Here is a 27611-nt window from a genome sequence, read left to right as displayed (position 1 = left end):
GTCACGATTTCAATACTGACCTGCAGTTTTTTTTCTGTGACGTACAGGGTGTGCCAAAAATATGGATCCTTCCTTACTGATGTCTCGAGAACGATTACAGATTATTGACATGCGGTTTGAACGAAATTCCTTAAAAAAAGGTGGGCCGCTTTCGAGGGGGGGGGGGGGGGGGGTCGTTTCCTCTCTGCCTCGCGCCCGCGGGAACAACTTTTAAATTTAAAATGGGAACTCTCTTTGCCTGATACTTCGTAGAAGTCATACCAAAAATACGTGATATCCTTCCAAAAAAACAAAAATATGATTTTTGTACAAAATTTCGGCCCAATCCAAAAAATGTCACTAATTACCAAAAACAAAAAAAAAACCAGGCACCCAAAAAATATGATGGCAGTACCGTTTGGATTCATCATATAAAAGGAAATGATATCAAAACGGCCCAATTTTCTCTTTCATGCCCATGCAATATACCAAACACCCCAACTTTTTTCACAAAAAAAAAATAAATAAATAAATAAATACCTATAAGGCATGATGACCTGAACACGTTTATTGGATCCATCGCTTTAAAGGAGTATGATATCAAATCGGCCCAACTTCTCTGAAATATGCCCATCTCGGATCAATAATTTTTTTGAGACCTTCCGACTCATCGCTGAGGAGACACTGATCATTACTTGACCCTTAGTATATGTCCTTGTTTAGATGTCAAAGAGTTCCTTATGAGAACTGTAATGAATTTTTTTTCTTTGAAGAGATAAAATCAAAAAATCGTCATAAAATTGAAAAAAAATTCGAAGAAAAAAAAAGGAATGGGCCGGCCGGCCGTACATACAAGTGGTAGATAATATAGGGTGATTATCGTCTCTCTTTCACATATACATGAACAAGTATCATCGTCAAAAGGAGGATCAGTCCTTCTTGAAATCGTCATTGAAAGATAGACTGAAAGATATTCACACATGAGTGAACAACTTAACAACTTTCAAGCAATGCCATATTCTTTGTTTGTTTCTGATAGAAGGCCTTACAAACTACTGAACCTTGGCGTATTATTGCGAATATTATGTGCCTCCTTCCTACTTACAATGCTTCTTTCTTAGCAACTTCATGGATGTTGGCAAGACCGGGTCGGTCACCCATGCCAAAATGTTGGGGCATACCAATGTATCTACATTTCCCCCTTTTTACTTTCTTTTTTGTACGTGCCGGCCGGCCCATTCCTTTTTTTTTCTTCGAATTTTTTTTTCAATTTTATGACGATTTTTTGATTTTATCTCTTCAAAGAAAAAAAATTCATTACAGTTCTCATAAGGAACTCTTTGACATCTAAACAAGGACATATACTAAGGGTCAAGTAATGATCAGTGTCTCCTCAGCGATGAGTCGGAAGGTCTCAAAAAAATTATTGATCCGAGATGGGCATATTTCAGAGAAGTTGGGCCGATTTGATATCATACTCCTTTAAAGCGATGGATCCAATAAACGTGTTCAGGTCATCATGCCTTATAGGTATTTATTTATTTATTTATTTTTTTTTTGTGAAAAAAGTTGGGGTGTTTGGTATATTGCATGGGCATGAAAGAGAAAATTGGGCCGTTTTGATATCATTTCCTTTTATATGATGAATCCAAACGGTACTGCCATCATATTTTTTGGGTGCCTGGTTTTTTTTTTGTTTTTGGTAATTAGTGACATTTTTTGGATTGGGCCGAAATTTTGTACAAAAATCATATTTTTGTTTTTTTGGAAGGATATCGAGTACCTGAGTTCGTTGCCGGGAAGTGGCTTGCGGGCTCGTTTGGAATCTTTGGTTTCTTTGAAATCCTGTAAAAAAGTTACTAATGCTTCAATATTTTAGGTTGATTGATCCTCGTTACAGACTGTATTTTCTTATCATAAATCCTAGAAATGAACGGGCTTTGTAATTTGGTATCTTTTTTCATTCAAAGAGAACCGTGCTGCGCTATTTTAAAATAGTTATATATACCGGAAGCATTTCATCCATCCTCGAATGTGAATATCACTCCTCCGTTTTGTTGAAAACGCTGCGTCGTCGGAAGATCTCTAGGCCGCGGTTATGTCTTACGATACAAACGCTGGTGTAACTGCTCTAACAGTGGGGAGAACCGTAAATGCAATCTGTGATGAGCCTTGAGACTCATTAGACCATGTGCAAACCATGGTACATGCAGAAATCCACTTAATCTTCTCTTCCCTATCACGTTAGAACACTGCAGTGACGTCCCAATTCAGGTAGTCAGACCGAATTTCCAGGACTGCGATAGGATTGCGCAAATTTTTCTGGTACTGAAAAAATGTTGCATGGTAAAGTTGCAAATTCTCCCATTTCAACAATGTAATTTTTTATTTTTTGTCAAAGTTCGTTTGAGCATTCTACCGAGCTGATTTCCATGCTTCTTGCGGTTATCGACAGGTGATTGTCTTTAGATGAGCCCGCTGTGATCAGAATTTGAAAATAGGACCCAGGTTTTTTTTTTTTTTATATTAGAGGTGAACAGAAAGCTTAGAAAGGGGGGGGGGGCAAAATTTGAAATTCCCGCCAATGAAAAATCGCGGGAATTTCAAATGTAGCGGAAAATTGAAGTAAGCGGGAAATGTTGAATCTTGGTCTGTTAGTAGGTGAAGTGAATCAGAGGTATGCTCATTTGCTACAGACCATCCGAAGCGACGAAACGCTCCGCTCCATTTCGTGTAAGTCTTGGCGTGAAGTTTGAAATAAATGCCAATTTTTTCATTCCATTCTTAGTGGTCCAATTGCTCCCGGCCAGAGGAAGATTGGATAAATAGAGCCGGGTATGAAAATATTTTCATTTTTTGGTCGTTCTTTTGTCGACGCGGGCCTAAGAGAACGCGAAACGTCCTCCGGGGGTTGGGCCGTGTAGGGGCCAAGGGGCATGGCCCCCTAGTATTCAATATTCAACGAGGAAGTTTGAATAGGGCAACCTTGGTAGTTGGTGGTTTTAATAACCACATCGCAGAGGACTATGTGCGTTCCCTCCTCACTTACGGGCATGTCTCTCTTCTATGGATAGCCCTCGCAGCACGAATGGCCCAGAGAGCTTTCATAGACATTTAAAAAGTGATCACCTGTAGCCAACCACTGAAAAAAACTACATGTAAAAAATCGTAGAACAACTAAGTTCAAGTTTTTCGGGAGATGAATTGATTCAAAACCCGATGGGTGCACCCGAAAGAAAGAGTATCTATACTATAAGCTCCGAGACCTCCTAATTTTGCGTACCTGGTAACGCTTAGTTCCAGCGTTCTACCGGACCGAATTTCATGATTTTTACGGCTATCGACGGGCAATTGTCTCTAAATGATCCCGCTCTATTCGGATTTTCAAAATATGACCCAGGTTTTATTATATTACGTGGTGAAGTTGCGAATTTTCCCATTTAAACAATGTAAATTTATATAATTTGTCATAGTTCGTTCGAGCATTCTACCGGGCCGATTTCCATGATTTTTGCGGTTATCGACAGGTGATAGGCCCTAGATGAGCCCGCTCTAATCAGATTTTACAAATAAGACCCAGGTTTTTTTACAATCAAGTTATAAAAGTGAGCAAATTTACAGGATGCTCCGCAACCTGCTGCCACTATGCGCAGAAGGTTGCGCAGTGGCCGAAAGAGCTGCTCTACTTATCAACACAAGATTCGCCCGCGGGATTTTAAGATGAGCGGTGGCCGAGTTGTCTAAGACGTCGGATGCGCCCACACGTTAAAAGATGTGGATTCGATTCCTGACTCCTCGGCTCTCTTGTTTTAACCTGATTATTATTATTCGTTGTTTTACTGCAATGTTTCATTTATCAGTTATTGCAAAACGCGTCCTTTTGACTTCAAAATTTTTTTTTTCTTTACTCATCAAAAACAAACATTATATCATTCTAAAAGTAAAGTATACCTCACATCGTATTTTTTGGGCGGAGAAAAATAAAACCAACATCGATAGGAGAGTAAAAATAGAGCCGCTACGCGGCCCATTGATGGCGCGGGGCGCCTTCAGGGGGTTGAGCCACGTAGCAGCCAGGGAGCGTAGCCCCCTAGTATTTATCAATGATTATAACGTTATGCACCACTTTTATGATTTAATTTTGATATTTTTTTTTAAAAAGTTACACGCAGTTTTTCTGCAAGGTTTCCCCGAATTTACCTAAATGGACTCATGTAAAAGTATCGAAAATTTCTATGCGATATTTTCGTTCGTTCTATTTTCTTTAGACCAAAAAATATCCCACCTATAATAGTTACCCGATTTGTGTCGTCGCTTTTTTCGTTCATGATAATAGTTCCCCAACCTGTGTCGTCGATTCTTTCATTCACGATAACTATCGTTAGATTTACGTTAGCTGATTCAAATTGTGTAATTTTGTCTCTTTTGGTCTGATGAAAAACTTTATAGATTTTCGGTTAAATCGCATTTACCGTTTACTTATAAACGGTAATTAACGTAAGTGCCCTACATACGCTGTTTTCCACTGTTTTTATGAAAGTTCCATTCCTTGGTTTCCTTGGTAACCTTTGTTTGCTATCAGCTGATGCTTTAATTCCATTTTCCGGCCAAGTCAACAGATTTTATAATTCCGGGTTTTTTTATTTTTTATTTTTTTTATTTTTTTATTTTTTTACTTTTTATTTTTTTATTTTTTTTTCTTTTTATTTCTCTTTTAAATCATTGCTAGGTTAGTTCTAATTTTTTTACCAGCATTTATTCTACCCCCGTCCCCCTTCACAGCTAATTTTTCTAACTCCCGCAGCCCCCCCCCCTCCCCACTCATTTTATTTATATTTTTTTTTCTTATGACATGCCTTGCTCCCTATAGGGTAACTAGGGGGCTACGCTCCCTGGCCGCTACGCGGCCCAACCCCGTGAAGGCGCTCCGCGCCATCAATGGGCCGCTTCGCAGCCCTATTTTTACCCTCCTATTAGTGTTAGTTTTATTTTTCCCCTAAAAAATTACGATATGAGGTATACTTTAATTTTAAACTTTACTTAAAATTACTTTAAAATTAAAAGGACGCGTTTTGGAATGACTGATCGATGAAATATTGCAGTAAAACAATGAACAATGATAGTCAGGTAATAATTAAGACTTCATGAGTCGGGGATCGATCCCACATTGAGTTCAATGTGAACGCACTCGACGTCTTAGACGACTCGGCCACCGCTCCAAATGAGGATTGCGGCGCGATTCTTGTGGAGATAAGTGTAGAGCTGATGCGCAGGCTACACAGCTACTGCGCAACCTCCTTGACCACTGCGCATCCTCCCGCGCATAGCGGTAGCAGCACCGGAGCATTCAGTAAATTCACTCACTTTTATAACGTGATTTTAAAAAAAACCTGGGTCCTTTTTCCAAAATCTGATTAAAGCGGGCTCATCTAGGGCCTATTACCTGTCGATTTACGCAAGAATCATGGAAATCAGCCCGGTAGAACGCTCAAACGAACTATGACAAAAAGTATAAATTTACAAAGTTTAAATGGGAGAATTCGCAACTTTACCACGTAATATAAAAAAACCTGGGCCACATTTTGAAAATCTGAAAAGAGTTGGCTTATCTAGACACAATTGCCCGTCGATAGCCGCAAAAATCATGAAAATCGGCCCGGTAGAACGCTGGAACTAAGCGTCACCAGTTTCGCACAATTAGGAGGTCTTGGAGCTTATAGTATAGATGCCTACCACTATTTTTTCGGGGTTTCATTCATAGGGATAAAATATTGTATTGTATATAAATCTTTGATACAAGGCCGGATTAAGGGGATGGCCACATGGGCCGCGGCCCATGGCGGCAAATCTAGATAGGGTGGCAAATTTTGCAATGTTTTTAAATGTAGGTATAAAATAATATCGGATTTAGAAAAAAAATTACAAACGAGAAAAGGCGACAAAATCTCTCCTGAGAGTATAGTAATTTTTAATGTTGTCGTCTTCCAGTGATACAAGAGATAGCACCTTCAAGTAGTCGAGTTAAGAGAGAAACCAAACACACAATTTGGCCTAGAACGGCGCGGAGCAGAGAGCAATGATGACGAGGACATGAGATGAAAAGGAGAAGCCCTCGGCGCGGCGATCGGCATGTAACACATATTAGCGCCTACAAGACTGCACGAATACGTTACGCATTGCATCAAACACAGTGCGGTCATTGCGGTCATAGCGTAAAACGGATAGCGCCTACAAGACTGCTGCGCCAAACACGGTGCGGTCTGCGCGGCGCGGCGGCAGAAGTTAAAATCATTAAACCACATTCATGTTTGTTCTTCCATAATTTTTTTGTTCATTCCTTATGAATGAAAGGCCTTGTTCACAAAGAGATAGGTTTACGAAACATAACTTTTGCTAGCAGTGTTGACAGGGCATTCCCAAAACATGTGTCCAACACGAGTAAACGCGTCTTATGCACCCCTCCCCCGCTGGCACGTTCACTTGATGGTTTTTATTGATGTTTCAATACGAATGAGAAGGAGGTGGGAAAATACAGGCGGCCCATGGGCGGCAAGGAGGTAAATCCGGCCCTGCTTTGATATATCGTTTGATATAAAGCAAGATAGACAGGGATAAGACAGAATTTATTGATATTCACCGGGATAAAAGGTAGGAATTTTAAGAAAAGGGGAATAATCAGTGTGAAACAGGGTAGATAAGAATTAAACAGGATAGATAGTGATAAAACAGGGTAATGTTTATCGATCTTCGATACATCGTTCGATATAAAAATGATAGACATGGATAAAACGGGATGCATTGATATTAATTGAGTTAAATGGAGGAAGTATGATAGAAAAGGGAAAAACTCAGTAAGTAACCGTAAAGATACCTAAGGATAAAATAGGATAGGTAGGGTTATCCCACCCTTCGATACATCGATCTTTGTTTATTGATATTTGAGATATCGTCCAATATGAAACAGGATGGGAGAGTGGCATAATCAATTTGAAACAGGATAGATAGAATAAATGAGGGTAGATATGGGTAATATAGGATGGTCGAATAGTGGTATCATCCCCGAAACAATATCGGCCTAATGCTCCCCGTTATTAAATTAAGAATTTTTGGTGAAGCATCTAGACCCGTGACTTCAGTCACGGGCTTTCCGGTAGTTACATATAATCCGAGTTTCTGAATCGATACAATGAGTATACATATTTTCACTTTAACTACGGTAAAAACTAGAGCAGGTAAGCAAGAATGATGACACGCAGTCCCCCCACCGTCCTCCTACAGTCTTGTAGAGGTATCGTCAGCTAAGTTGACGGATGTTTACTTTCGGTTTGCAAGCGCCAACGACGAATTTGAGCCTCTGAACAAAGCGGCGTTCGCTACTATTCACATTGAAAACATCAGTCTCATGATCTTATCGTAAAAAAACTACTTATCAGTTATGATTTGCGACTTTTTTGTGGTTGTGATTTCTGTGTGGCTAAAAATTAAAGTGTTACAGGGTTTGAAAGTATTAAAAAACTTATCTAAGCTTGTATTCTTGCTTCTGAGAGAGTCTGATGTTTTCATGTGGATAGTAGTGACGCAAAAACGCCTGCAAACCGAAAGTAAACAACCGTCAGCTTAGCTGACGACACCTCTAGGCGTTAACATGCGTTTCACGCCAACTGACCGACTGCTCTGCGTTTGGCGTAATGCGAGAAGTAATCATGCAGTCCTGTAGGCGCTAATATGGGCTTTACACCGGCCGAACTGTGTTTGGCGCGATTAATTGAACTCGCGTTAAAATAATCGCAGCATCAAATAATAGAGCTTAGAGGGCCCATGATGTGTTTTGACGCCGAATAAGCATTCCAGCGTTGCCTCGTTTCTCCCACTTAAATATTTTTTCCGAGAAAAGTTAGGAAAGTTCTTTATACCCACGAACATTATTCAATTTCACTCCATCGGAAGGTAAGACATCGATGATTTGTCAACAAACTAACCTAAACTATAGCGTTAACATAAAAATGCGTTTGTTTCCAACTGTTTCTTGTTTTACCAAATTTCAACCTTAAATCAACCTCATATTAAATTCTTTTTAAATCCCGCCTTCCCCATATGACATTCCTTTAGCAGATGTTAAGGTTTTAAATTTAAACTCGTTTGGATGGCTATCTGCGTTTACAATACACGTCTCGTCGAGGTGCGTGGTTGACCTCGCAGCGTTGGATCGTTAATTTCCTTCATGTGCTGATTACCTACCCTTATTAAAATCTCTGAAAATAAAAACTAATTGATATATAAACGAGTCAATGACGCGCCTTATCAACCTATTGTATTAAAATTCACTGTCTGTTTTTCATTGTACTCCATATTTTATTAAATCTTTTTTTAAAAAAAAGTCTTGAAATAATGATGAGCCCTCTCTCTTTTTGTAGGCGAGCTACGCAACACTACTGTGTTGCACCCATGAACTTGTTAATTTCCCTTTGTGTAAGGGTACGCCTTGCAAGAATAACGGAGTGAAAGAAACGGATATTTTTACTGGTAGTATTGACTTTTCAGAACAAGAGCTCTCAGCCAAGTTCCTGTGGAATGAAAAGTTCTTGTATTAAAGTCACTGAGCTGCTGCTATGATTTCTGAGAGCTCTGCGAAAAGTAGGGGCTTCAGAACGGAGGAAAGCTTTTGTTTAGCTATTAAAACCGTAAGTATTGAGAAAAATCATTTAACAAAAGTTTAAAGCTTAATGTTGATTCCTCGAGCGCAGACATAAATTATTTTTCAAACATAAATATATATTATATACACACGGCAGAATTTCCCCCAAGTCTCTCTTCAAGGGCTTAAAAGTTTTCCTTCTTTCTCACTAGAGAAGTCGCGGAACTCCATTTTCTCTGTAACATTTTGAGCTCCTAATCTAAGAGCTTCCTTCTTCCATGAATGAAACTACTATTGCAGTGGTTTGATCTTGTTAAGGAAAGTTCTTCTGCGCCGAGAATAAGCGGCATTAATCAAATGAACAATCGTTTTCCTCCCTTATTCGTGCAATTGTGTACAAACTGCACCCACGCACGGGTCTTTCTTCACTAACTTGCCATCTCTTTAAAACTCAAATACACGTTCAGTTATCCACCGGTCCACTCCTCATCCGTCTGTCGCACAATAAACCAAGGCTTTCCTTGTCATCATGTTTGAATACTGTCTCTTTTCTCGGAGGTTAAATTTGTATTTCAATGAGAAAAAGAAGAAGAAGAAAAGAAAAAAAATTAGTAAAGTCAAACGATGTTCTGATCTTGCGAAAAAAAATAACAGATACAACAACAGTTCGTTAGAGACCAAGACAAAAATGTGCGTCAATTTTAAAAAATAAAAGTGTTTTACAACATTAAAACAATAGACTAGGTTTTTTTTTATTTTTTTTTAATAAAAAAAAAAACAAAACTTGCGTTTACTTTTTTCTAAATCTTATGAATGATTTTTTCGTAATTCCATCTATTAGTATTTGAAAAAGTCAAAAAAAAATGTACATACATTTTCTCGAGAATGTATGTTTCATGGGGAAATATGGCAACATTCAGATGTAGATTTGGCGTTTTTCCTTAGCACGGCAGATCAGGATGGCATTATACTCAAGTGGTAATGCACTGAGCATGTATTTATGGCGTTAATTTACTATGGATGAAACTATATGAATATTGGCAAATAATTTCGAAACGTAAAAGTTCCTACCCACCCCTATTCTCCTCCCTGCAAGTTGCAAGACAGTATATTACTGCTCAATACCTTCCCCGTGAAGGATAAAAAAGCCTGAAGTGAAAAATTGGACAACAAAATAAACATGATAATTTTAATTTTTTGTCTTTTTTTTCTTTTCTATAGATACCCAATTAAAAATGGTTTAATCTTTTTCCTTTTTCCAGGCCTTTTAAAATCCCTTGTGCATTTTGACTGGTGATCGTGAGCTCAATAGAAAGTATAAAACTCAATTTTGTTGATGAATTCTTGAATTTTTCATTGTCTCTTTCAGTACGAAGTCTTGCCTTTCCTAGGAGAGTTTATTCCGTCAGATTCCAAAAACGGAAGTTGAGAGCAGGCGTAAGATTTTCTTTATCCTCCCTCTTCTTTCGTAATTCTCGGGAAAGTAAAAAGAAGGTTAAGAAAATGGAAACTTATTTTCTGGTCTTTTCAAAAAACAGCGAAAAAATGTGAAAATTAAATTCTATTGCGCCAGGAACGAGAGATTGATATGGGAGAAATAAACTTCATGACAGTGTCTGAGTCTGAACTTCTGTATTCCCCTCAGCTGCCTCAGCGCTCTGAAAATCTCTCATTTGATACCTTTGCGGGAATTTTGAGAGCCGAAAGTCATTGTAATACCGGACATTATTAATTATAGCTGTTTTACCTGCTGGTTTTTGTCATGGGAACGGAGTTCCCCATGATATTACAATCGTTCCGTTGCTTTCGCTATGGGATTCCCTATACCTCTGCGACCTTGAGCGTTTCGCCCAGTCTCCGATTTTTGGTTGATTTTCCGATGTATCAAAAACCGTTTTATTTTTTAGCCAATCATGTCTCTACGTCAAGTTGTGTTGATTTCTAAAATTCGCTTTCAGCGAGTTTTTACTTTCTCGTTTTCCACTTCGAGATGTCGTGTCTGACTGGTAAATCTGCGCAGAACCACGAAGTTCCGTTTTTAGGCAAATTCTTTTTTTTGGGAGGTTTTCATTGGCTATTTTTCGCCATCAGTTTTCTGTTCGTTGGTGCAAAAGATCGCCTACCTCGTTGCTCTTGAGAAGCCGCCATTATCCCACCTCAAATTTTAAACATAGATATAAAGAAATAATAACCATCGTACAAGGTGGAAAATTGCTCTGGAGGACCCGTTACGGATATATGAGCCAAAATCAGAACTCGATTGATGGATTTAATCCATGAATACAGAAATATTGCCTCAGCTTACTGCCGCGATCGCAAATGCATGGTGTGATGAACCTTGTGACATATGACAGCATAGGTAAACAATGTCTCACAGAGTAATGCGGTTAATCCGTCGTCTCTTAGGACGCCAGTGGCCGAACTGTTGAAATCTCAAGGACGTCTTTTGTGAAGCCCCGCTCAGCGTCCGAGATCACTTAACTGTTCTCTTTTTCTCCATCTACATCCGAGCGGCGAGATAGCTCAGTAAGCTACGCCACTGTTCTGATTCTGGGAGAGCGTCACGTTTTGTGGGAGCGGGGGATCGAATCTCGTAGGGGTCAGTTAATTTTTACTGGTTGTATTGAATGTTTTAGACCAATCATCTAACAATAATTAATACTTGGCAACTTAGGAAGCACATAGGTCCCTTACGATGCGTATTCGGGCATATGTGTAGAGTAAAAATATCATACGTAGGGTGTCCCAAAAGTACCGGGATTGGTTCTGTAACTTCAAAAGTAAGATAGATACAGACATGATTTTGGTCTCATTTTAAAGATCAACTCAATACCTATCGATTAAAACCAAGATCAGCTCAATCGAATAAAAATTGACCGAGTTATGACAATTTGAAATTAGTGAGGAAAGTTTACCCCTACGGTTTTTAGGAAGATTTTTCGCTTACCAGGATTCAAAAAGTTAATATTCGTATCCACTTTCCTCCGAATCTTCCATAACTTCCTTTTGCTTTTCAAAGTACCGTCCATCAAACCGGATGCACTTTTTCATGCGCTCTTGCCACTTATCCAACATTGTTTTCCTGAATTCTTCCTCTGGGATGGAGTTGAAAAAGTTTTGAATTGCATTCTGGATTTCGGTCTTCGATACGAATCTTCGTCCGCGAAGCTCCTTTTTAAGCGTAGGAAACGTCCAAAAATCACATGGAGCCAAGTCAGGGCTATAAGCGGGATGAGGGATTGTTTCAACTCCATTTTTACTCATAAATTCACGTGTTAAGCTCGATGTGTGAGGCCGCGCATTGTCTTGATGGAGTATCCACGAAGCTTTCAAGTCCGACCGTTTCCGGGAAATGTGCATTCTCAACTCCTTTAGTACTTTGCAATAATACGCACTGTCAACTGTTGTGTTTGATGGTACAAAATGTTGATAAATGACACCTCGAAAATAAAAAAACACAATAAGCATCACTTTATCGGCCGACTTTTCGATTTACGGCGATGAAGAATCTTCCTTAAAAACCGTAGGCGTAAACTTTCCTCGCTGATTTCAAATTGCCATAACTCGGTCAATTTTTATCCGATTGAGCTGATCTTGGTTTTAATCGATGGGTATTGAGTTGATCTTTAAAATGAGATCAAGATCATGTCTGGATCTATCTTACTTTCGAAGTTACAGAACAAGTTTTTTGGGATACCTTATGTATACTTTACGCCGAAAAAGCGAACCTGAAACTTAAATGCGTTAACTTCCGAAAACCATATATAATCCAACGAAAATAAATAATTGGTACATAACAGCTTTCTTGTATGCAAAGAAAATAATTAAAAATGTTAAAAAAGAGATGTCAACACAAAATTACATAGCCCCTTCAATTCAGAAGATACTACAAACGAACTGTACCTTAACATTTTCATATCCCAGAAGCTAACGTTCCCATGACGAATATTGCCATCGCTAGCGATTGCAAAATCCAACTTGTTTTTTTTACTCCCGCTTTATTCATCGTTATGTTTTCCAACGCGAGCTCATGAGCGGTAACGAAAGGTTCGCATATATAGGTATAAAATATTTTTTTATACGTTTATTCAACTGGTGAACTGGTACGTAGTTTTCTTTTCATAAAAAATACAGGGTGTTTCAGACCACCCGTACCAGGCCTTTTCTCGGTTGTTTTAGTGTTTGTAGCCTTTTTCTCAGTAGTAAAAATTTATCAAGATTCCTCTTTGGTCGCAAAATTGACGTCGATTCTCCAGAAAAAGACGGTTTTCCAGGTAATCGACCCTGAGGACTCTAAATTTCATGGTCCTTAAGCTCCGCTACCCGCCCTTTTGGGCAGAAACCGTCTTTATCTGGAGAATCGACGTCAATTTTGCGACCAAAGAGGAATCTTGATAAATTTTTGGAGGGGGCAAAGCCCCCCTCCTCAGGGGTTACTTTCTGCCGTCCAGGGGGGTCAATTAAAACTCTTGGGGGTCATTTAAGATGTAAAAGTGTTCTGCTCCTCAATTTGGATGCAATCAATTTGCGATTCGGAAAGGAGCCCCGATTTTTAAAATTGGGCCCCCGTTTACCCCCCCCCCCCCCCCCCAAGGGCGGCTAGAGGAGCTTCGGGACTATAAAATTTGGATTTCTCGGGGTTGATTACCTGGGAAACCATCTTTTTCTGGAGAATCTACGTCAATTTTGAGACCAAAGAGAAATTATGGAGGGGGGAACTGTTCCCCTCTTTAGGGGGTCATTTTTGGGCCTTGGGTGGGCCGATTATAGATTTTTAGGGGTCAATTTCACGTAAAATTCTCCGTGCTTTTCAATTCTGATGCGATTAATCCGCAATTCGGTCGGGAACCGTGACTTTTTGCATCGTTACCCCCCCCCCCTTTACCCCCCTAGGGGGGATGGGGGGGGGGGGTTCGAGACCACGAAATTCGGATTCCTTGGGGTCAATTTCCCATTCAACCCCGCGGTCCCCGACTTCGTACGACCTAAAACAACCGAGAAAAAGGCCTGGTACGGGTGGTCTGAAACACCCTGTATAATATCATCAGGCACTTCTGAACAAGCTTTCCTTGTGTCTTTTTTTCAAAATTTTTAATGCACCCCGCACATATTTTCCAGTGAAGTTCATTCTCTTAATGGGTCACTGATTAGGGCACAAAATTACAACTCACACCACAATGTATGCTTTTTTGTCGAATTTTCCCGTAAAATCCCGTTCAGTTTGTTACCAAATGAGACATTCCTTAATGCAACTTAAAAGAGAAAAAAGGGGTTGGTTACAACATAAGTACATACGTTGTAGAGCGTTTACCTTACGAATCTTCTCATTTTTACTAGGGGTAATTGGAACGCACTAGCAGTAAAGTTAGTAATTTATTAAAATACGCGGTCGGTGTTGAAGCGACTACTTCAGTCTACTTCAGTTATCTTCACAAAATAGGTACAGAAGTGTCTGAAGTGCTTCAATTAATTTGTCGTGATTAGTTTTTATTCTTGCCTACAGGAGAATTTTGGGAAGAAAAAAGTTCAATTAATATTGAGTTTAACTAGTCGTAAGCATGTGAATTCCTGCTAGTTCAACTTGAGTTCCTTTCATTAGGTAGGTCACCAATCAAAACAAGCAAAGTGTAAACCAAAATCCCCTTTCTCACTTCCTTCTACGAAATTCATTTTGAAACTAATTGATTACTTATAACGTCTGACTGAACGTACAATCGGCAGACCTCTCCTCAAAAAAGATTTGTGTGCTAGCTTTGCGTCTCGGAGCAAATATCAGAGCAATCGAGTGGTCACATTGCGAATTTCCGTCGCGTTCAGAGACGTTTCATGACTCGAACCCACTGTATGTGAGAGCATGAGGGTGTGTGCGTACATGTTTGTCTGCGAGTGTTCAGTCTGTCCTGTGCGTCAGCGACAAAGGGGGGAGAGGGGGGGAGCTCTGGTTTTTTCCCCCCAGAATTGTGACTTCCCTCCTAGGTTTTGAGCCCCCCCCTGGAGTTTTGACTTCCCCCCCTAGAATTTTCACTTCCACCCCCCAGAATTTGCACCCCCTAGAATTTTGACTTCCCCCCCTAGGATTTTGACTTCCCCCCGTAGAATTTTGAATCCCCTCCTAGAATTTTGACTTCTCTCCCTAGAATTTTGACTTTCCCCCTAGAATTTCATGCAAAAATAAACTGAATTGAAAATAAGCAGAATTTTCATGAAAACCTTTAGGAAATGCCTCAAATTGGCCCCAGATGACATTAAAAATGTCAAAATTTTCCGGAGAAGGTCCCCCGAACCCCTTGTCGCCTGGAGGGTGTCCCATATCCTACAGGCCCCCGGTGGGGGGGGGGGCGATGAAATTCAGATTTGGGGGGAACTCGTATGAATTCAAAAATATTCAGGGGGGGGGGGCGCCACTGGTCACCGCCTTATCTTTAGTCCTCCAGGCCGGAACCTCGGCTTATGGCCGACGTCGGACCAACCGGTCGGTGTTCATACAGGGTGTAACAAAAGTCCGTCCCACCCCTGCTAACTTTTGAACGAATTAAGCTAAGGAAATGAAACTTTGGGAATGTTCCTATCTCTAAGGAGACCATCTTCTGGGGGCGTCAAAATTTTGGTCCCCCTCAGGAGGGGACGGGGGCCCCCAACTTTTTTTTTTTCAAATAGCAACCCCTATTTTGTGATACTTTATTCGAAAGAGCACAAAAAACTAAGAATTTTGGTGCAAACCGTAGATCAATATCTTAATTTTTGACCGAGTTATGATAGGTCAAAGGTCAAATTTGACCGATTTTCAAAAAATCCTAACTCCGGTTCAAATTATCGTAAGGAAAAAAATAAAACGGGGAAATTTACCAAATTGTGTTTGCTTTTAAGTAAAAATTGCAGAAATCACTTCGAACTAATTTTTAGGGGGGTTTCGGACCCGCAAATACGTCAATTCAAAGGTCATTCAATTTTCCCGCAAAATAAGCCAATTTTCCTTAGATTTGCTTCCACATTATCTCGGTAAGGTCAAAATCAGTTCAACATTACGTTGGTAAGTCCCCAAATTTCGGGAAAAGTTTAAAAAAACGAAATGTAAGGTTATTAAATTTGACCGTTTAGATTTCGTTTTTTTTTTTAAACTTTTCCCGAAATTTGGGGACTTGCCAACGTAATATTGAACTGATTTTGACCTTACTGAGATAATGTGGAAGCAAATCTAAGGGAAATTGGCTTATTTCGCGGGAAAATTGAATGACCTTTGAATTGACGTATTTGAGGGTCCGAACCCCCCCTTAAAATTAGTTCGAAGTGATTTCTGCAATTTGTACTTAAAAGCGAACACAATTTGGTAAATTTTCCCGTTTTATTTCTTTCTTTACGATAATTTGAACCGGAGTTATGATTTTTTGAAAATCGGTCAAATTTGACCTTTGACCTATCATAACTCGGTCAAAAATTAAGATATTGATCTGCGGTTTGCGCCAAAATTCTTAGTTTTTTATGCTCTTTCGAATGAAGTATCACAAAATAGGGGTTGCTATTTGAAAAAAAGTTGGGGGGGGGGCTCCGTCCCCTCCTGAGGGGGGGACCAAAATTTTGACACCCCCAAAAGATGGTCTCTTTAGAGATAGGAACATTCCCAAAGTTTCATTTCCCTAGCTTCATTCGTTCGAATGTTAGCAGGGGTGGGACGGACTTTTGTTACACCCTGTATAATGTTGGCCCGACCACTGGGTCGCTCCAGATCGGCCATGATGAGAAGCTACCATGAATAGACGGAAAATGACAGACGGGAAGAAACGACCGCTCACTTATATTACACTATAACCAAAGACATAAAGACGGAGTGCTCGTGTCTAAAAGCACGGGGTAAAAGTGAAGCCTGGTTTGGCGCTGGATGCTTGTGTGAGTGTGTAAATGAGCGCGGGAATCCATGGCGGCAAACGGAGATTTGATTTGAACTTGTCCTCTTGATTTTTCCACATTTCTTCTTCGAAACGTATTTTAATTGCCTAAAACGAATATATTAAAAAAGTTGGGACTGCGTCCTATTATAATGCACCTACTTTTGCTCGGTTTCAGGCAGTAATCTCAGTGAAGTTAGTTTTTCTTCTGCTCATCGTGGTTCTGCAGGTTCAAACAGGCCGTTGCAGTTCTAGATGACCGTTCCTCCCAAATGAAATTAATCGGTCGACGACGGACCAAAGCTAACCTAAAGTTAAAAAAATATGAGTGGGCAAGTGAATTGAGGGCAAGTAACTCGAGGCAAAAATCAACCTAGAATAATTTGCTTCCGCAATTTTATTGAGTTCCCGCCCTACATTTGAATTTCAAACTTGTCCTGATTTCGCCGCCAATCCTCTAGCCAATAGTAGAGGTGGTTGAAAAGAAGCTTCATTTATTGCTTTTGGCCCTCCGTCTTTATGTCTTTGACTATAGCGAACTGGATTCGGCGATCTTCGTCCTGTTGAGGGAGCTACATTATGACATGGCTTAAACACAACTTAACGGAACCCCAAAAACCTCAATTACAGAATGCTTTTCCACACGTATTTGCAAAATCTGGGAATGATGGTTTATAAAAGTCTAGGAGGATACGCCTTTTACTCTTTTCGTAAAGTCTGTCCTCGTTTACCTATCCAAAAGTTTTTTCTGATTCTTTCTATCAATGAGACATGTCCTTCAAGTATCACAACGGTTCCTCACAAAGGTATAGGTAGCAATATATCGTTCCGGATTCCTAAAAAGGAGAGAAAAATTAGAAGAAAAAATTCAGTAAAGTTCCTTTATTCATGAAGAGACTTTTACGACTAGAATCCATACCGCGAACAGAAGCGATAATGGGAGATGTAACAGATGGTAAAAAAAATCTTTACCTCAAATAATGAAAAAGATTTTGAAGTTTAAAACTGAAAGGCTGGTGAATGTGAGGACTTTTTTATGTCGCAGCAATTTCGTGTAGGAAACACATCCAAAACTCCTATCCTTATACTAGCGACTAAAGCAACTAAATTTTCTTCATATGTTGTCCGGTTGCGTCAGAGGCAAACTGAAAGGGACTCTCAGCAGAATTACCTTCCCATGAGCTTGTTGTATGGTTAAGGGTATACTTACACTTAATTTGAACGGCTCAAACTTAGTTTATAAATTGCCAGTCGATTTGACAATCTAAAAGGTGCACTTTGTCACATAGCAAGGTATAATGACGCCCCATTCCCTCGTCGTCAAAATCTATTTTTAAAATTTATGCATTCCACAAATCCACACCCCCCAAAAAGGAGATCCTTTCTTGCAACTGTTTACAGAGAGTCTCAATCTTTGGCTCTACGTTGCAACGTAGCCAGTACAACGTGTTGTACTGGCTGCGGATGTCCAACGACGCGATCTCGGGCGCATCGGCGCATCTCAATTTCATGTGAGCCTTGTATCAAATGTAAAGGCACAATTTCTGGGGTTCGTGGGGAAATCGAGATACTCCTTTGCGCCAGAAGAGCAACGTCATGATTCACGCATGAATCTTCATCTAGTATCGAGCTGCCTTTGAAACGTTTGATTGGCAGAGGACCTAATTGAGTTCTTGTCACAAGGGGCCCAAGTACCATGAAACTGTGCACCGAAAAAAAGAGGTGTAATTTGAACAGTCACTTTGGGTGTCAAATATAATACCAGTTTTTCATTTCATCTAATCGCCCTGGGCGCTACATATCTTAGTTATTAAAACAGCAACCGGCAAATCGGTTGCATGGACGGACTGTCAGGTCTGATGAAATGACAGATCAAACGGTTAAATTAACATGAAAAGTATTTTAAATTAACAGCCTGTGTAGTTCGTAAAATCAACGTCTGTAGACCCGGGAATGTAATCGACAGGCGGATCATTTTACCGCCTCCGCGGCGTTGAACTAACACTCATCTAGACTGCAGAGCCTACGGTTCCTCTGACGTCACTATAATGGCCGTCAACATCACCATGGCTCACACCGCAATCGCACGCTGAATGTGGGAGCTGAATGTGGCTTGAATGTGGAAGTCATCGGCCCGATGCCTGAATTTTGCGCGTGACGCGCAAAATTCTGCAACGATTCTCAGCAACCATCGGACCAATTTTGAATTTGTCTGAACTATTCGAGTAGATTTAATACACATCTGGATGAAAATAACTCGAATTTGCTAAATTTCAGCCGTTGAGTGATGACTGTTGACTTCCACATTCAAGTGCTACATTCAGCGTCTGATTGCGGCATTATTAAGGTGACTTTGAATTTATGGCCCCCCGCAAATAATTATTGTTCTGGGGACGGGAAAACATGATCATTCTTAGCTGTCCCTTAATAATGATATTATTTTTAAAATTGTCATAATTTTCAGTTTTTTATTGCTGCCCTGTTAGCAACATATTATAGACTTTTAGTAATGTAAAAAAAAAGAAAATGTTAAAATACCAGGAAAGAGAAATCCGCTTTTACGGGATGTTAGAAATATTGCAAACTTTCGTCTTAAAAGTATTTTAGATGAAGTGGCAGCATTTTGAAATTTAAATAAATACATTTTTTTACTTTGAGGCAAAGCTAGAAACAAAGCGTGGTTTTTCTTAAATTTAAATAATATGAGACTTTAAAACATTTTATGCCGCAAAATATTCGCATCTTCAAAGATCTATGAATTTAATCTATGAGTTTTTAAAACAGTTACAAAATGAAGGTTACTTAATATATGAACAATTTTGAGTAACAAATATGCAAGTGTTACTATCTATTTACCTAAATTTATTGATAAGTTCATGAAAATTTTTTGTTCACTTGGTTTTTTTTTCTCCTCCTCCTTTTTTTGAGTCATCCAACAAAACTACGCAAGAATTTGCTGCTACTGTCTTAAAATAATTTCTCAGGCTAAAATATAAATAAAATATTTTTTTAATAATTTGAAATTAAATAAAAGGAGGGAGCGACATAAAGAGAGAAAAATATATTTCATGGGTCAAACTAATCTTATAGCGCGCAAAATCACTAAGTGAGATACTATAGGAGAAGCAATATAATGTGTGAAATGTGTGATAAGTGAGACGCCCGACAGGTAGCCTGGCTAGCTCCAACGGTATAAAGGCGGCGCACGGCAGACATCCGAAGGGTGCGCGTTCTAATCCCGCCACGGACAGAAGAAATTTAAGGGTGCTGTATGATTGAAACATCTCCGATAGAGTAGCCTGGTGGAGGTGTAAGGATGTTCTCAAATTAAATGATAATCGTAATCATGAAAGACAGAAGAGAAAATTAAATGTTTCCCTTAATTATAAGTTTTTTTTGCAATGGCTCAGAAGTGCCGTTTTAACAGTGAGGGGCGGTAGATTTTACCGCCTGTTAGACATAGAATCCAATACCCTAGCTATTGCGTCAGCGGCTCGAAGCGGTAATATTTACTGCCTGCGGCCGTTGGCTTAGCGGCCTCGAGCATTAGTCCAACAGACCAAAGGGTACTGAATTGCCGTTTCAGCATGCTGTTGATACGAACAACTGATTAGAGGCCAATTTTTCAACCGCCTTAGGATGTTGAGTCAGGTCCCAAGGCGATTGGACGAACTCCTCTTTTTTTTTCGGTGTAGGTATATCGACGGTGTAAGTCGGCAATCACATAACTCGTTTGCGGTGTCTGAAAATCTCCGCCTCTTTGTTGTTTTTTTAAAGGAGAACAAATTGACATCATTCCTTGAAGTTTTTGCAGAATTATCTTCGCATAGAGAAGAGAAATCACGGCAATTTTAAAGAATTGTCGTTGAGTAGTTTTCCGTTTAAAAAATAGAGTATGACAGGAAATCTGCGACGTCGCAAACCGAGTTATGTGATTGCCGACTTACAGCGTCGATATGCGATCGTTGACAGGGAAGGGACCTGAGTGGACGCACGGGGCGAGGAGTTCGGAAGAGTGCATGCCAATACTGCCGTGCTAAGGAACAACGCCGTATGAACCATCAGGCGTTGCCGAATTTTCTTCGATAAAACACGAATTCCCTGGTAAAATGAAAATTTTTCCTCCAATTATCTAGAGAATATTGTTTATATTTTTATCTAAAGTTCCTGAAAATTTCAAGAACAAATTTTCATAATTTTCCTCATAAATAAACATTTCATCGGAGGAAATTTGGCAACTCTCGAATGTTCATACGTCGTTCTTCCCTAGTGCGGCAGAATGGACATGTCAAATCGGATCGGAAACTTGGAACTTCAGTTTCCCAGGAAAAAACGTCCTCTGCTTCAAAGAAAAAGTTGCAAGCGTTTCGGAGACTCGGATCGGGGGGCAGAGCCAGCTACGGACTTGTCAGACTGGAATTTGACAGACTAAATTGCTGTATCCTGGGAGGCATAAGTATCTTTACGCGGTCAGAGCAATAGAGCGGTATTGTAATTTCTAAGTTACAAAACTTAACTCGACAATGGACCTGTTGCAAGGTGCGGGGTTTTGCAAATTGATGGCTAATTCTTATGGCAAATTTCACGAAAAGAACGATGGCGCTACTAAAAAACCTTGAAATGACCTCTCAAACTAAAAAAAAAGCTGTTTTTGGAACCGACTCATTCAAAACGGTTGTTTTTCAACCGCCACACTTGTGATTGGTGGAGCCGTATGTATTCTGTGCTTGTGACGTGAAATGATATGACAGACCTGGTTTCTTCATCACTTACAGTGTATTTTCCCGTAAGGAAATGGCAGCCGCTTTTCAAATGCAAATATCGAGTCAATCGATAATTTTTTGATCAAAATGGAAGTCAGAAATGGATTCCTCGTACGTTTAAATGGTTTAAACCTTCATTAGATAAATAAGAACCGACGGGATAAACCCTATTTTTAAGGAAGACTGTAGTCAATGGGAGATTGTTTACATCTGCTTAGTGATAACAGACCAGGACATTAGCTCAATATTTGACCATTTTCATGAGTTTTTACTTTTTCGTCACTATTTGAAGGTAAGTTTATTTTGTAAATCAATTGTTTAGTGCCTTAAAATCATGTTAAAAGCTGTATAAAGGTATACTTTGTTACTTATCAATTCAGATCACACTCCGGCAGTCCAACGCTCAAACCTGGATGTAGCGAGTCAGTTGTTACTGCTTACTATTTCACCCTTTAATGCTTCACTGAAGACACCAAAATGATAGTATCAATCATTGATGATTAAAAAAACTTACCTTTGACAATACTGATGAGATGAGGAGACCGGTATGTTTAAGCTAAAGGCAAGGAAAGTAGACGTAGGATCCTTTCTTTGGTTACCAGACTTTATCGATAAATTTTTCTGTATATAGTGTTACATTTAAAACACACAGGATTTTAAAATAACATAAGTTTGTCAAACGTGGGAACGTTCTGAATGATATTGAGATGTTTGTTGAAGAGTTAAGAATGATTTACACGCATTAAGAAAACATCCATGGTTTGAGCGCTGGACTGCCGGAGTGTGATCTGAATTAATAAGTAACAAAGTATACCTTTACAGCTTTTAACATGATCCTAAGGCACTAAACAATTGATTTACAAAATAAACTTACCTTCAAATAGTGACGAAAAAGTAAAAACTCATGAAAATGGCCAAATATTGAGCTAATGTCCATGTCTGTTATCACTAAGCAGATGTAAACAATCGCCCATTGACTACAGTCTTCCTTCAAAATAGGGTTTATCCCGTCGGTTCTTATTTATCTAATGAAGGTTTTAACCATTTAAACGCACGAGGAATCCATTCCTGCTTTCCATTTTGATCAAAAAATTATCGATAGACTTGATATTTGCATTTGAAAAGCGGCTGCCATTTCCTTACGGGAAAATACATTGTAAGTGATGAAGAAACCAGGTCTGTCATATCATTTCACGTCACAAGTATGGCGGACCCAAAACGACCGTTTTGAAAATCCAAATTCTGAGGCGTTTTTAAGTTGATTTTTTGGGGGTTTCCGGTGATCAAAAAACTCCGGGAAAATTCCTGTGACATCAGGAGCCTTAGCTCTTTCGATTAAAGCAATAAAAAAAATTGGTGCAACAGGTCCATTGAACGGATCTAACCAGAGTCAGCCCAAATGAATCTCACTTTGCTTAATTATTTGCGGTTGCATTTTACATTTTATAAGAGAACCAAACGACAAAATGCTTTAACACTGTCAGGAATTTTTAATTCTATAGATTAAAAAGACAAATAATGTCATTTCCTTTAACATTTACGGTAGTAAATCGCTTATTTTCTCGTGAATATTAGAGAACATCTACCAGACAGTATGTAACAAAGTTAACCTAAGTTTGGATGATGCTATCCAATTCAATTAATTGTTTCATGTCGTTTCCAATTTTCTATCAGAGTATCCTGTTTTTTTCCCTTTTTATCTATATTATACAACTACAAGCAAAATCTTGGAAGCACTATTTCTGACGAACTGCCGGACCGATAAGGATGATCTTTACATGTATGTCATCTGTAGTAGATGTAGATGTGCAAAAAATTATGAAACCCCGAACTATTAATATTGTAGAGCTTTTAAAGCTCATGTCACTTAAGTCCAATGTTAATAGCGTGAGAGATATGTCGTTTCCGCTAGAAACGTCAAGGTGTGGTATTCTACCTGAGTGACTCGAATAAACAATAAAACAATGGAAAAGCTCGTGAAGGGCTCCTCACTCGAAGAGTTGAGGAACGGTGCATCGCTCAGGGTTCAAGGTTCAAGGTCCAAGGTAAAAGGTTTTTACTCAATTTCTCCTCATTCTTCCGGCTTCGATTTGTGGCATTGGTCAATTTACTTGATTGCTGAAATTCTATTAATATTTACAGCAGATAAACAGCAGATACAAAGTGAGAAGGCAGGCGCTGCGGCGCGTCGGGACGGACCAAATATTATCAACTCTTAACGGTCGAAACCCGATTTTCATTTTTTAAATTAAGTATTTAAAAATAACATAATATATGGAAATTTATCCAGTAAGTGGACTGTGAAATTATGTACATCCAGCTATCCCTCATCATTTTCATATCTGAGTGTTACGTCAAACATTTTGAAATCGATGCAGCTCGAACACAGAATGGTGTATTAAAATGGAAAAACATTTCTGCCTATACATATGCGTATAGGGCCCGCGAGGCGCCCTCCCGGGGGTTGGGCCGCGTAGCAGTCAGGTGGCAGGGCCCCCTGGTGAATCGATACAATTCTTAAGGAATCTTTGTTCTAACCACTGATCTCTCACCAAGAAGTGGCCGCCTGAAATCTGTCAGATCTAAACTTTTTTTTAAAGTTATTTGAGGTTTGTAATCCATCTGAGGATTCTGCAACCTTGAGCAACCAAATGAGCGTCGGGTTAGGGTTAGTGCACATCCATGCTCCAGGCTTTCAAATTTTCAGGGATTAAGGCCGAGTGGGGTCTGTTTCTGCAGATCCACTCGTCAGTTCCTTGAAAGTTTGTCGCCACCACCGGGAATCGAACCCGGGACATTGGTCTAGACAACGCTGAGCCAGACGCGCCAACCTGGCCCGCTGATCTAAAAGTTGATGTTCAGTTTTTTCAATACATTCGGCGTGTTCAGAATGCAATTTTGTCACGAGAATATATTTATTAGAATTTCAGCAGTACTTTTTCTAGGGGCTCATTTCTTCATTCCATCTGGCAATCAGATGAGCAGACTTCATGAACCTGCGTTTTCAATATTAAGCCGATCCTACTAACCTTCCTATTTTTATAGAGCAAGGAGAATCCATCCTGCTTTTCCACCCCGCGGCCCACGGTGGATCGAGTCAATGGGAGGGGTCGGTCATCGCGCATCACGCGTCTTATTTTCTCTGATTACAGAGATTTCCCGCCCTTAGAATAGAGCAAAGTTCCCTACCCCGGTGTATTTTTCGTTGTAGATTCCATTTTAGAGCATATTTCAGCCGAATAACGAGTTTTAATACGAATTTGACACACTTTTTCATGTATATTGAAAATGGGATCCTTGATAGCTTTATTTTTTACGTTACTTTCGGCGAATGGGACCGTAGGCGTCTTACATAAAGGATAATTTTGCAGAACTTGACTCAAAGACATTACATGAGGAGTGAGGGAGGGCGGCTTTACAGGCCCCTCACCATGAAGGTTGCCATATTTCTTTGAATTTCTGCTAACATTGTTTTTTGTTCATGTTAATAGGTTTCTCGCAATTGCATACTGACACATATACGGTACATTCTGATAAAGTTTATTTTTCTTCTCCTTCCCTCCAGCCAGTCAATAAACGCGTTTTCACTTTTATGAACCCACTACTCTTTCAGTTATTTAACAAATGTGCGTATTTCAAAAAAGAGATTAATATATTAAAGAAATACAAAAAGAGCGATGTATATGCTGTAGCTTCTTTTTATCGAGTCATCCTAGATAATTATTATAGTCTTTACCACAAGATATAAAAAATTGAATGTGCAGTAAAAATAAAAAAATAGAAAAACCATGCATTTTTTCTTTCATTATTTCGTTTTGTTTCTCGCAGTATGGAGTGAAGTTTGAATCACTTTTATTGAAAAAATATTTTAATAGGAAGAAATTTATTTTTCATGCATGTTCTGATCCCTTGAAGAACCTCTGAGATGGACCAATGTCTCTTGAAGAAATTTATTGGTCTTCTTTTTCAACTCACAACCGATTTTTTATTTGTATGGAGCTCATGGAAGAAATCTAGGTATGTTGAAGAAATTTTGCAAGAAACGCGGGACATGTTGAATATACAGGGTTATCAAAAAGTCACTGACCACCCCTGTAACTTTTTTCCAAATTGAGATAGAAGTTTGAAACTTTGGGAATGTTCCTCGGTCTAAAGGTAGCAACTTTTTGGTCCCCCCAAAATTTTGGGGGGCGGCCCCCCTTAAGGGGGGCGGGGGCTAACTTTTTTTTTCAAATAGCAACCCCCCCTTTGTGATACCTCATTCGAAAGTGAATAAAAACAAGCGGGAAAGCTCTAATACGTGGGTATTAGAGAAGCGCTCAGCGGTGAGCGCAATTTTAATGAGTCCCAGATTTAATTTACTACCTATTAACTGAGTATGTTAAAATTTGCAATAATTAAAACATCTAAAATTGTGCTTCCCCCCCCCCCCCCGAAAAAAAAATCCAAGATCCATAAGAAAAATAATGATCCATTACTTAAGTACCGAAATATTAATACATAAAAAATCCTCGATTTCTCATAAAAACAGAGAAAACTATTACGGCTCCAATAAAATAACTTTTCTAGATCATTTGAAGAAAATGTATCAAAGATGAACGTATCACTTAACGAGGCCAAATTAATTGTTTTAATGATGCCCTAATTGGACACGTAAAAAATATTATAGGTAAATAAATGAACGAAATATAAATATTAATAGGTAAATGATGAGACAATAAACGAAATCAATCAACTGCAACTGATTGTGAGTACTGAAGGTACTTTTCGCGAATCGAAGGCACCATGTGTCCGCTAGGTTGCAGCACACTACGCTAAAACCTTCTAATGACTCATGATCAGACACAACCTTTCCTATGTTTATTGTTTATGCTCTATGATACTCTGTCTTCGTGATAACAGGATTTCATACAATACAATAATCTAATACGTAATTACGTAAATAGAGAAAGAGAATTCTTACAATACCAGAATTATAACCAGGGTAAACGGAAATTACATTCATTTTTTCCTCCTCATATTATGTTGAGCCTTAGTGAAAAATCTTTCCCACTTTCCTTCCGCAGTTTTCTTTCTGACAGCAAACTGTTAATCATGTTCTCCTGAAATCCTTGCTTTCATTTAGTAGATTCGGAATTTCTCATAAATTTTAGGAATTTAAATGCGTTTACAGAAATTTCTGGCCAACCAAAGGCAGAAGTTGCCTCTACGCCTTAATTTATAAAGGTAACTTACGTTCTGTGTAATTAATAAACCATGCTGGCCCAAATATCTGAAACCCTCTACTGTGATAACATTCGAATCAGTCACTGTTACAGGGACAGTATTATCTTCAATGTAATCTGTAGGGATATTGTAGGTATAGGTATATCGTAACAAGTCAACAGTGAAACTAGCAGACCATGTATCTCGTTTGCGGTGCTTAAAAATCTCCGCTCCCATTTTATTCTTTTGACAGAGAACAAATCATTTTTCCTCCTTGGTTTTCACAGAGTTTTCTTTGCACAGAGAAGAAAAATTGCAGAAGTTTTTATAAATTGATGTTGGTTGGTTTTCCGTGTAAAGAAGAAAGTATGAAAGGAAGTCTACAACGTCGCAAACCGAGATACGTGGTCTGGTAATTCCACCGTCCAATTGTATTTTACAGAAATTACATTGTGAGTATGGAGATGATCACTAGAATTACTATGCATAGATATGTACCTAGGATAAGGGTGGTTGCAACATTATTTGTCATGAGTGGTCCATGACACCTGCAGAAAAGATCGGTGGTTCCTGAGTGATGATAAGCAGGACTCGTAGGTTTCGTTGAAACGCATGATTCTCATATGTATCTGTAGAGGTATGGATTTTTGGCCTGCTGAGGAGTTGAGTAAATTAGGAGCCATTGCTCATAAGCTGATAAAGTTAGGAGGAAACACGATGAAACTGTAGAACTTTTGATACTTTGAGAATGTAAACAAAGACTCAACCTCAAAAATCTTTCACAATAATATTGTGTACTCAATTTCCAAAAACTCTATGGTTCATGAATTTTTTAATCAAAGGTAAGTAAAAGTTCTCCAACTGGATGAGAGATGGCCGTAGTGATCATTCGACGAAATTCTCTCTGAGCCATTTTACCTATTCATGGAATCAAGTAAATGTAGGTCCCCGTTTATTAGACGATGCGACGCATGAAAAAATGTCAGGCGAAAGCAGTATCTTTTGTTATTGTAAGTCATAAAATCAGGTTGTAGGTAAGAAAACTTCCTCACACATGGAGGTGATGTAACTTTCAACCTCATCTCCTACATAGTCTGGTGGAACACTTATTATCGTCTTACGGTAAGTAATGGAGAAACCTTGTTT

Source organism: Bemisia tabaci, chromosome 2 (genome assembly GCF_918797505.1).
Source record: "Bemisia tabaci chromosome 2, PGI_BMITA_v3".
Classification (NCBI taxonomy): domain Eukaryota; kingdom Metazoa; phylum Arthropoda; class Insecta; order Hemiptera; family Aleyrodidae; genus Bemisia; species Bemisia tabaci.
The sequence above is the reverse complement of the archived record's forward strand: the minus strand, read 5'-3'. Positions refer to the sequence as shown.